The sequence below is a fragment of the Myiozetetes cayanensis genome, unplaced genomic scaffold (genome assembly GCF_022539395.1).
Source record: "Myiozetetes cayanensis isolate MyiCay16 unplaced genomic scaffold, myiCay2020 scf9, whole genome shotgun sequence".
Classification (NCBI taxonomy): domain Eukaryota; kingdom Metazoa; phylum Chordata; class Aves; order Passeriformes; family Tyrannidae; genus Myiozetetes; species Myiozetetes cayanensis.
In genome coordinates, this window is record NW_026088185.1 from 19,766,362 (window position 1) to 19,778,641 (window position 12,280).

At 35.9% G+C, this 12,280-nt stretch overlaps 1 protein-coding gene across 8 annotated transcripts in view; it reads left to right on the plus strand.

Moving 5' to 3' along the window:
• The window catches only part of LOC126653003 (sodium channel protein type 1 subunit alpha), a 168,826-nt gene that overhangs the window by 83,838 nt on the left and 72,708 nt on the right, over window positions 1-12,280 (plus strand). For 5 of the 8 annotated variants that reach the window (XM_050340354.1, XM_050340360.1, XM_050340353.1 and 2 more), the window contains exon 2: window positions 342-421. The exons of the other annotated variants lie outside the window; for them this stretch is intronic. The gene's annotated coding sequence lies outside the window, so the exon portion shown is untranslated. The remainder of the gene's footprint in view (window positions 1-341; window positions 422-12,280) is intronic. 8 annotated transcript variants of the gene reach the window in all.

Sequence of the window (12,280 nt, forward strand, 5' to 3'; positions counted from 1 at the left end):
TTATTATTAAGTATTTTACCTGAACTGTTTAGAAGGTAAAAGAGGTCATGTTATTCCTTCACATGGAAAACATGTTAGGGACTAAAGCAAGCACTGCAGGAGTGTATAGTTATCCTTCCCATAGAGAAGCTCTGCTTTAAGGCTAAATGCTTCACAGGAATGTTTTACCAAAGGAAGAAAGGCATCCCTCTCCTTTATCTCTCTTGCCCTCTGCCCTTAGTCTTTCTGATCAGGTACACTGCTAGAAGCTCTTATTTTCATTTACATACTGACCAGAACTGGTTGTAATGCTGTAGATGTAACTCGGTTCATAATCTGAACCGTCTTGCTTTTTCAAACAGCACAAGAAATTTGCCAGGTGGACACCAACCTATTTCAGCGTCTTTTCTAAAATGGATTTCTCCTCTGCTGCCTGTCTGAGGTATGTGCTTAAAAGAATCCCACTGAAATAATTTACCTAGGATTGGGCTGTTTGTTCAAGACACCTGTCTTTTGTCTCCACTTTGAAAAAGGTGTTGTTACTCCTTTAGCCAGTATTTGAAAATGGATTGGTGTTTTCTATCACTGTTGAAAACCTGTTCAATTGTACTTTTATTGGCTGATGTTAGTGTTGCATGCTTAAAGTGCACCTACTTTTCTATTGCATTTTACAGGCTTGACCGAGGTGTTAATATAAAGTACAAAGGAAAAAAGGCTGTTCTAAAAATGACTCTGAGATCTAATGTGAAACAATAACAGGATGGATGATTGCTGTCAAGACTGACACCCTGATAGTTTATTCTGTTGAGCCTGGTTTGTGTGATCTTGAATATTTGCTGAAGTATTCAGGCATAGGAAAGCAAGTGAGAGACAAGCAGCCTCAAACTCGTTGTCCTCAGTTTGCTGGAAAGTTTCCATTATTTTAAAGGAATGGGGGGGAGCGACACAGGGAATTAAGGGAATCAAGAGCTTGCATAAAGCACAGTCTAATCAGTACAATTCTAGTGAGATTCTAGGAAAAACCAGCAATTTGCATATCATCTTGTACCAGAAATAATAGTCTGACTATGATGACTTAGAGGAAAATGATATAGATAAATGTATATCATGAAATCAGGTATCCCATCAGGTGTTTGAAACAATACTTTATGTTGGGGAAAGGGTAGTTTATTATCGATCACTGAAATCTATGTTGAAATTGTCATATTAGAACCTAAACTTGCTTTGAAGTTTCAGAAACTGTGAATGTCAGCAACTGAGATAGCTGGGAAGCTAAAATCAATTACATATTATTTAATTCTTAAAATGAAGGTGGCCTTGAGCTAGAAACCTTCAGGATGTCTATGAATATGACTTTTCAGTGTACTACCCCAATGCCAAACAGTTTAAAGGACATTTGGTTGTTGACATAAAGGATGGCATCACTGCTGCTATCCATATTACACCACATCCTTCCAACATGTGAATTCTACTTTTAGAGTTTTGTACATTATTGAGATGACCCAAAATATTTAAGGGACAAACCCACAAAGCTTAACATTGAATTTTGTCCCTTAAATGATATTTTATAAATCCTTCTCTCTAATTTTTGGTTACCTGAAACTGAAGAACTAAGAACAAAGTGTTAATGTTCTCCTGCTTTTAGTTATGAGAAATATTGTGGTAGTTATCAGGAGAAGTAGGTACTTCTTTGCAATTTTTTTTTTTTTTAAAGGAGCAGAAAGCTTGATCTTATTTGTGTGTGTGCATTTAGAACTGTGACACTCTTCTGGATTAATGTCTTTCCTTTCATCTTATTAATTTTCTGAACTCCAGTGCCACTCACCTGTGGAAAAACTTATTGGGTCTTTTGGGCTAAATATCATGAAGAGGATTGATGACTGTTTTCCAGCAATAGGAACATATTCTACCTTCTTTTTCTCCACTGATAACAGCTGATATATGTAGGAGGCAGTGGGATTCCACAAGAGTCCTGTATTTGACCTGCAGACTTCCTGTTGGTGCCAAAATGACTACAGCAGGAGACAAACCAAATTAAAAATTGAACAATATATATTCCCCCTTGTAAACTGAGACAACCAGTGTTATGGCGACAGTTTGACATACTAGAGAAGAAATACCATGAGGCTTTTTTTAGCATAATATTTTAGAGCACTTAAGAGATCACACTGCTCCAAGAGAAAAAAAGTCATGAAGCTGAAATATTCTAAAACGTGAAAAAAAGCAAACTTTGAGTAAATTTTAACAATTAAAACCTACAACCAGTGTTTCTGACTGAATGTAATTTTGGAGGGAGATGGCAAATATCATGGAAGTTCTCCATATTTTTTTCCCAAAACTCAGTAGTTCTGGTACATGTTTACTTCAGTTTTTCTAGTTGTAGGTTTAAGCTTTGTAGATTCTTATCCATAAAAAGATACAGAATTTGAATGGAAACATCTGAGAATTTGGTATGGGTGATTTAGTTAAATGACAAATGTGGAGTTAGAAATCATCTTCCTTTTCATACTGGGGTTAGTCCAACTTTTGTAAAATGAACTGATTTCTTTTTATTCACTATTAGTAATATTCACTGAAGGAATCACTGTGATGTCTTACTGAACACACGGGTGTTCAGTGTTTTTAGGCTTGCTGTCTTTTATTGATAATTGTGTCATCATTTCTGTCTCTTCTGTTTCCAGCAGTGTATGTGGTTCCATTTTCATGCTCTTCTGAAATGCTATTTAGCTCTGGCAAAAATAAACAATTTAAAAAAAAAATCAGTTGTTAAGAATTAGATTGTTTAAAAAAACTTGTTAAAAAAATTCTGGGTAGCAACCTTCCCTGCCATATTAAATATCACTTGAAAATCCACAATTCTAATTCAGCCACCGTGCTGTTTATTGTAGTTGTTTATCAGCCTCAGAAACTCTCTTCTTCCTGTTTCTGCCAGGAAATTCTGCTTACATTGCATTTTCTGAACACAAGTTTTCATTGCTTTCTGTCTCAGCAGTATCCAGTGGCTCTCTAACCTTCCAGTGCTCTATTTTAAAGTGTTTCCATCCTTCTTTTTATTAATTTTCTCTTTTTTCACAAGTATCTGAGAAAAAAAAAGGCATAACGCCTCTATTTTTGGTCTCAGAAACATCCAACTCAGTTTGAGCTTTCAAGCTCTATCCCATTTCATTCCCTCTATTTTGGTAATTTATATCAGTACCTTGTAAACATGCAGACCAATCTTCTTCATCTTTCTCTTACTCCTTAAACAGATCCTCTAATTTGCTTCCAGCACTGGCTTTTAAAATTACTTCATAATACAGTTCAAAACACTGAAGATCATTCTCCTGGTAAAACAAAACAAAACCAAACTGGAACCAAAATTCTGTCAAGGTCAGAAAGAAAAATTTAGGAATAAATGTAGAGTGTGTGACTCAATCAAGCTTTATTTAACAGCGGCACTGATCAAAGATGAAAGCACTAAATGCTACAGTACTGTTTAAGTGAAGCAATATGTCTGAAGAAAGCTATCAAATGCTTCGTTATTTAAGTGCATTTTAAGCCAGTAACAAGACTGTGTTCTAGATGTACATGCCTGCAATTCTTCCATCCTCTCATCCCTCCCCATGCTCCATTTTCTGCTTACTCTTTAATGGTGTTTCATTCAGAGCAAGATCTTTCATTTTCTTTAATTATTTAAAGTGCCCAACCTCTGTTTAAAATGATTGTTGAATTTGTTTGCTAAGAGGAAATCGTGATGGAGGTATTACTGAATGCAGATGATAGGTGCTCCTCTTAGGAATGTCTCAGCAGGGCTCTTTCAGTAGCTTTGCAGGATTCCTGGAGTAGGTCTACATCTGAAAACAGAAGTGAAGTGACTGGTGGCTCATTAGGAGCCGAACACTGAGGATGATTTCTGCTCTAGATGTCCAACTGGGTGGGATAGGAAGTGAAGATGGAAGAAATGGGCTCACCCAGATGAGATATGGGGACAAACATTCGACTAGAGAGGATAGTGAAGAGCTGCAGTAGTGTCAGAGAAAGCTGTGAAATTTGTCCTGAGGGTCTGAAGGAAGAGGTTAGATGAAACATCTGTTGGGAAATAGGTATGGCAATCTTGTTTTGGGCAGCGAGATGAACTAGGTGGCCTCTGATCTTTTTTTTCCAACCCCATTCTTCTCCGAGTCTACAAAAAGTAGATATCTGTCATATAACAGACTTAAAAGAAAAAAAAAATTATAAGAAATTATATAGGGTCCAAAATAGACGTAGTAATAGCTATCTTTATTTGGATTGCCTAAAAGTATATAAACATCTCCTTAAAACATTTATTCTATGGTATATACACTCTGCAACTCTTGAAATATATCTAGAAAGAACAGAAAATAGGTCCTGAGAAGTTACTTAATTTCTTAGTGTTTCTTTTAGGTTAAATAGACTTTACCTGTTAACAATAGCGAATGTGTGAATAAAAGGGGAGGAAAAAGGATATTTGGCAAATCTGACCAAATTTGCTTATTGTCAGGAGAATACTATGCATTTAATTAAAAAGATTTTTAAATTGATAGTTTTTCTTTATAGAAAACTAGGACACTTCAGAATCTGCTTAAAGTGAGTGTACCAGAGCCATTTCAAAGTTTTATTTTTAATGTTTATATTCAGTATTTTTACAGCTGAGAAACCCAATCTAATACATTTATTTTCTAAAATGAAACTCGAAATAATGCCAAATATACCACCTGAAATGTTCAGTGATGGATAAAGACAAGAGCACTGTTCACAGCTCCATACTGGTTACCTTAACAATGCTTAATTGAAAAAAAAGTTATCCAACAATTTAATTTTTCTCCTTAAATATTAACTATGTAACCCAAGCATAATCTAGAAACCTTGCATCTGAGTTTTTTTGCCTTCAATTCAACTTATTTTCTCTTTACTCACACAGGGGAACATAAAACAGAAAGGATGACTCTTTATTATGTTTTCAGGACTTCATGTTTTCTCAAAAAAATTTATTGTAAATCAAGTACTGTTAATTAATAAAACGTTTTACCTCAAACAAAAATTTTTACTCTAAGGAAAATAATATGTATATTACAATATAATATTTTCTTACTCATTTTGGCTCATTCTAAAACCAAGACTAACTGGCGTTGAGATACTCTGTGTCTGCAAAGGGTCTTTACCAACATCGTGGCTCTTTGCACCCTGTCAACAGGCTATGCTTTCTGCTGTGAGCTAACTCTTGAGTCTTGTTCCCAAACTCCTTGGGAAACTAACTAAAATGAGTGAAAATTGCACTAAGATCAGCTCTTTTTTAGCAAAAGAGGTGATTTTGTCCCTGGATCCAGAAGTATTTCTTACCATTGGTTAATGTATTGGCCTCTAAGCTACAGAGCAAATAAAATAAATATTGTTCATCTAAATATATATAATGAAAAATATTTATAGTTACCTAGGAAGAAATAATAACACTTTATTGATCAGATATTTTTTTAGAACGTGGTTTTAGAATTAGCTAAATAAATCCACAAACTAGTGTAACAGGTTACTCAACTGCATACAAGAGACCCTGAGATGAGCTCAGTTGATTAGAGCAGGTGCTGTCACCAAGGTTGTGGGTTCATATTACTGTATGGGCCATTCAATTAAGAGTTGGGCTCCATGATCCTTGTTGGTTTCTTACAACTCAGAATATTCTGTGAAAATATTGTGATTTCCAAATTAAAAATTGCAAATGGAACAGGACAATACTGTTCAAAGTGGCCCTTAGGAACATTTTATAGCTGGAAAAACATAAATTTGAAATGTATAGCTTCATTGTCTTCCATAAAAGCCAGTGTTATGGAGGGCCACATCGTCAGATAGATTGTTTAACTTTCATGCTAACTATAAAGTGTTAATTATAGTGTAGAGGACTGTTAATAAATACTTACAAGAAGGGCAAAACCAATTTAGAAAGTATCTTGCTAAATCAGATGCCAAACTGGATTTAATTCAAATAAAAAATTCTTTTATTTCTTTTTAATAATCCAGAATGCTTACATGAAAACCAGTGTACATAAATCATTAAAAATACATCACTATTTAATGGCACATTAAAGTGATTCTGCTTTAATAAATGATGGGTAATATATATAAATATATGGTCTGAGAAAATAAGGATATATAGAATATACTTAAAAACTGCTGCAAAATAGTGTACTCTATAGCACTGTTTTCTGGGACTGTGGAGCTTTGCAAAACTGTAGTTATTGGCACACCTAGATGAAGAAGGCTTGCCAGATGTTATTTCAGGATGTTGCTGTCTGATTTTTGATGGGCAAATATCAAATTGCCTGCCACATATTATAGCAGCAGAATGTACACCCACCTGGGCTACTTATCTGTGGGAAAATTTAGCAAAATGTCTTTATTCTAGTACAACAGCCAATCTCCAGAGGTGCCTTCCCACCTCAGGCAGTCTGTGAGTCTGTAACTCAAAACCACATTTTAGGAGTGCAGGTGAGGGGTGTCACCAGCTTGTTAATCTCTAATAAGGAACAACTAAGCACCAAAAAAACAGAAATGAGAACATAAATTATAAAATATAAAAATATATATTAAATGTATAAATTATAAAACTATTTCTATTCATATAAATTAGAAAATTGGACATGCTAATGTAGATGCAGTGTTGCATCACCAGGTATGCGGAGTGTACTGGTCTGAAGTCAAAACATTGTCTTATTTTATGAGTGGGACATACAGTAGACAGTTTTCAGCCTTATTGATGTGCAATGCGATTAGGGGGAAAAAATCTTAATTACTATGAGTACCTTTCAAATAGAATTCTAATTGAAGATCACTTTTGTTCAAAAAATATTTTAATTTTTTAGTTTTTGCTTTGTAATCATTTTTTTGAAACTGTTTTCATGCAACACTAGGAGCAGTGGTGCTACCACTTTATTTCGCACACAAACTTCAGCCCGACCTAGAAAGAGCCATTGTCTCTTTTGCTTTGCTATCAACCACATCTGCTGAGGGTGTCACTACAATGAGTTCAAAATGAGCAGCAGCTTAGAAGGGCTCATACATTCTGTGTTGAGTTTTTTAAAATATGATAAATGTTACATGTTATGCCTATCCCAGGGATTCTTACAGTTTATGGGAACTCCGGGGCTGCAGCGTGGGAAAAGAAATTCTCGTATCTTTTAGACAGTGCATCTGGTAGTTTTGCTGTAGGTTGTGTGCTGTCCAGCTGCTGCACAGGCTGCTTGGGAGTCTGTCCCTAGTGGGCATTGACCTCAGACTTGCTCTCTGCTTTCCCCCTCAAGACATGTTTCTGTACATCTGTGAAGTCTAAGTTCAGACTGTTCCTGAACCAGCACTAAATAATATTTAATGTCTGCACTGGGAGAAACAAAAATGCTTACTGACCAAGAGTAGAGAATGATAAATTATGAGACATGCTAACAAGAGAAAGCAAAGTAGCTGATACAGTCCCCCCTCTCTTAGGTCTGCATGCCTGCTTCCTAGATGGCAGCTAACACTGAGTTTTGGGAGGGGGGGGAGGGGAACACCTGGAGAAATAGGAGTTAATGAATTTTTTAAATGCAGGGGAGTAGTAAACATTAAATTTTATTTTTAAAAGCTGTTACTTTGTTTCAAAACAAATCTGTTTTCAGGATATTAAGTTCCATTTAACACTCTAATAGCATTAACAGTGGGTTTTTTCCCTTTTTCTTTGACCTCCTTGCATATAATATTTCTCTGTGTGTCTCAGCAGTGGCATTTATTTCTCAGGGTTATCTGCTTTGTATAATTCTGGAATATGGGAAATTGGTTGGTTTTAGCAGTAGCTTTTTTCCTCTTGTGATTAAAGTAAGATTGACTGTGATATAAGGCTAAAATTTCATACAAAAGGTATAAGCTTTTGTATATAAGTTTATATTTTGGTGCTGAGGCAAAAAAAATATATCTCCAAGCACAGTGACAAGAATTTCATATTGATTTTTGTGTAAATTCTTGATTACTTAGCACTTTAGAAAAGGATGGCTTATGCCTTTAGCTGTCTGTTCAGATAAGTTTCAGATAGGAAATACGAGCCATTTGCTCTCTTTCATGTGAGAAAAGATGGTGAAGATGCCTAAATAAAGGCTGAGGGTAGTGAAACTGTGATTAGCAGTATACTGAAGACCACAAAGTAAGCAGTTTTTGCCTCTTTTTAGAGCTCTGCAGGTCTGTGTTTCTGTGTGATGTTTCCAATTCAAGTGGCTTTGCTGAAACAGTAATTGTTAACAGCTTTGGTGGTTTAAAACAGGACAGATTTCAGGTTTTTTTGAAGCATTCATGTGCCATCCCAGTTAAAATACCATATTACAGTGTTGTGGGTCATATTTTTACTTCTGGAAGTTTCAGGAACTTTATTAAAAACCACTCCGGCTCAAGTTCTGAATGCATTCCTTCATACTACTCCTCTGAAGTACACACTCTTGAATTTTAACACCTCTTAAAATCCCGATTCTTACTTGCAAATTACTCTGTTTCAATTTGTGCCTACATTACAGATTGCCTTGGTATGGCATATTTTCGTATGCCTATAGTAGGCAGGCATTCAGCTATGGAATCGAGGACCCCAATCTGTATGTGCTGTTCAAATACAGAGAGAAATGGAATCCCTGCTCCAACCAGGATGCAATCTAGCATAAGGAAAAATGCTTAGATGTCACAGAGGGAAAGAAGGCCTTTAAGGTGATGGAGTAGTTTTGGTAGCTGAGCAGCCCAACCACTGAAGAGTTTTAGAAGGTGTCTTGAAAAAGAAAAGGTTAAAAGGAGAATAACGAGGAATCTTTGCAGTTATTAATATCTCCTAAATGGAACTGGAAATCTTCTTGAAAAGCACAGTGTTGATGTAAATTGAAAATTTAAACAACAGAGTTAATATCTAAAAAATGAAATTCAAGATAATGAAGAAAGGCGGCAAAGACCCTCAGAGAGGAAACCAGTCATCTGTTTTCTGAGAACTTATACAGCAGGATAACATAGCTCAAGCAAATACTTAGAAATTCATTCTGAATAAGGGCAGGTTTTCTTAGATAGGGAGAAAGAAACTTGTTTCTTTGTAAGCATGATGGAAAAGAGACCTTAGATATACGGGGGGTGTTACAAGTACAGTAAGATTTAAACTTAGTTTGCCTCCAAAACTTGGACAAGGACATTTGACATATATAAGAGTCAGATTCACTACGACTGCCAGTAGCACAGGCACCACTAACCTCAGCAGCCCTTAGGCTTGGTTGTCTTTCATGTGCTGAGCTGCTGTGTTAAGCACTCATAGTCCTGGATGAATCACTCTATCTAGAAATTGAAGACATTTACACCAGCAATGGCAGCAGAGGGAAGTCTGAAATAATTAAAACCTGGGTCAATTGAACTACATATAGGATAAACAGCGTTTTTCTGAAGGGAGCTTGGAGACTAAAATAGCTATAGCCATCCATTCTGCCTGCTTTCATCAGGGCCCACGTGGTTTGGACAGCTCCGACACTATTCTGAAAAGGTAAACTTCACAGGTGTGTAAAGCCATTTACCTGCAATGTGAACATGTCTTGTCTGTCTGGTGTTCAGGGCACAAAACCAAAAATAACTCAAGTGAGACTTTCCTAGAAAAGCTCAGATATCTGCAGACTTAAAGATTTGAAAGCAATCTGTCTCACAAGTCCAGAAAGACTACCTGTAAAAGGCAGTATCACCAGAAACACACCAGAAGTATGGGCAGGTTCATGTTGCCTTAGGAGCCTCAGAATACAGTTTTGGCTGCATACTGTCAAACAGAGTACAGATGTAGCCTGAGTAAAATAGATAGTAAAACAGAACACTAAAATTTCATATTGCTGCTGATAAATCTATGTGCTCTTGTTTCAAAACAAATGTCTTAAGATTTGATACTGTAAAATATATTGCACTTTTTCACTGAGATCCTCTCTTCTTAGGGGACGTAGTCACTAAGGAGACAAGCTGTGTAAGGTGCCTAATCACAGTCTTACGCTTTGGCCATCTGTTATGCATCAGGTTATTGTGTTCTTACTTAGAAAATGTCTCTTACTCCGCACTCTCACCTGGCTTCAACTCTTGTACAGTGGTAACAATTTTGATCTTGACCTTATTTGATTTTGGAATATTTTAGATACATTCAGCTCTTCCTGCTTATTGGCTTGCTTACAAGCGTTTGTGATCAGTGTGCAGTTCACCCAAGAATTCCCTCATCACTGAGCCAACAGAAAGCCCAACTTCACAACCACACACCTGAAAACTCTGGCTTCATCCAGTCCAGCCCAAAACACTCCCAAAGCACTCAGCTTCCAGGAGGCCCTGCCAGGCTGCCTGGGAAGGCTCAAACAGACGTGGAGGGAGGGAGCACACTTGCATCTCACTCTCTAAGACCCACTTACTTAAGGACAATCCTCCATGGGCTTGCCAGAAAGATGAAAAGATTTCGTGGAGGAGAGCAAAAATTTTCATACCTTTTTTTTTAAGGACTTTCCTCTGGCTAATCCCTGCCTCCCTATTCTCAACCTTTCCCACTTTGCTATTTTCTAGCAGTTGATTCCAATGACATTATATGTTGTATGACATTACATGTTATAGTATAAAAAGCATTTTATCATCCCACAATTTAAAGTATGAGAAGTAATTTGCACTATAAGTGACAAAAAAAGACCTCAATCGTAATGAATTTATAAATACAAAAATTTAATTATTGAATGGTGGATGATATATGTTTATTTACATGATTGCAATGGTAATTTTATTAATTTAGCCATAAAAATATATCTCACTCATCTTTCTTTTTTAAGCATTAGTCAAACAGCACTGAAATATCAAAATATGTTCAGAAAAACAAATTGCATCTTTTTAGCATATATGAAAGTCAGCTAATAAAATTTCAATATCTAAAAGAAAACTAGAGGGAAGTATTCTTCTGGGTTAATGTGCCTCTATTTTAAAGTAAGACAAAAGGACTTTTAGTTGAAATTACATTTTTACCTAGCACAAATCCGAATTCTTCAAGATATAACTCAAATATATCAATTAGGTAACAAAACTTACCTGCATGTTAATGGCATATTCTGAGAACAACTTTAATAGGATCAAGACTTCATATGTTAGATTACAAACATAAATCTTGATGCAGTTTTAAATCTTTAAGAAAACTAAAAATTTTAAGAGTGATAAATACAAAAAATTACATAAACAGGCATAACAAAAAAACTCCTATTCAAAATTGCTATACCCTGAAAATTATTCTGTATTTATACTTTTCATGTGCTTTTTCCTCAAAAACAAATTAAGATCTATTTGATGTCATTTCCGCTTATGATATTAACTCTCCAATTTGTCCTTGACTCACAATGAATGTGACATGAACATTTTTAAGCTTCTTATCTGTGCATGTTTCCCTCAGACTTAAATGTCCTTCGATTCCTTAGAGCCATGACCCTACAAATTGCATTGATCTTTTCTCTGACAGTGTTCACTGTTGACATACTTACTTTTTATAAGTGGATATTCCCATCTTTATGTAGTGCTCTTACTTCCATTGTTGTACCCTCACTCAAATGCGTTGAAAAATGGTTTTAAAAAGTGGAGTATACTACTTTGGCTTCTCACTGTAAGCTTGTTTATACAAATGCATCTAGGTTATATATATAACACCTGCAGAAACATTATTCAGCTCTCAGAGTCTGGTAGGAAATGGTGCCCTGTCTTCAGATGCATCGATCAGACAAGAAGCGTGACGTGCTGAGGAATGCCTCTCCTCATTTTTCTCAGCTGGGTGTACTGTAAATCAATACCTGACTGGGAGGTTGAGTGGCTGAAGCTTTCTCTCATCTAGCAGGGCTAGAACTAGCTTTCACACTGCTCTGCTAGTAGTGGAGTAAAGAGTTATGGATCAAAAATGACTAATCTTATAATTTAAGATACTGCCCTGAACACCTGATGCCAAAATACCAGAAGGCATTAAAACTCGTTATTATAAACTGAAAATTACTATTTACAAAAAGCTCTAATACATTAAAAATGACAATTTAGAACAGCAATAAGTAGTTTCAATTATAAATGCAAGAGTACTTTCAGTCAGTGAAAAGACAAAAGTGTAGGTTTATACTTTAATCACCAATCAGAAATACTATAAAATGGGCAAACTCTTATTCTTTGATCAGAAAAGCTGAGGTTGAAAGAGAGATCATTTGTTGCTAGTCAGATCTGGCATTGATTGCTGTGGTCTTCACTGTACCATGTTGATTCTCCTATTTGAGTTTTCATCTTAGAGGTGGAGCCA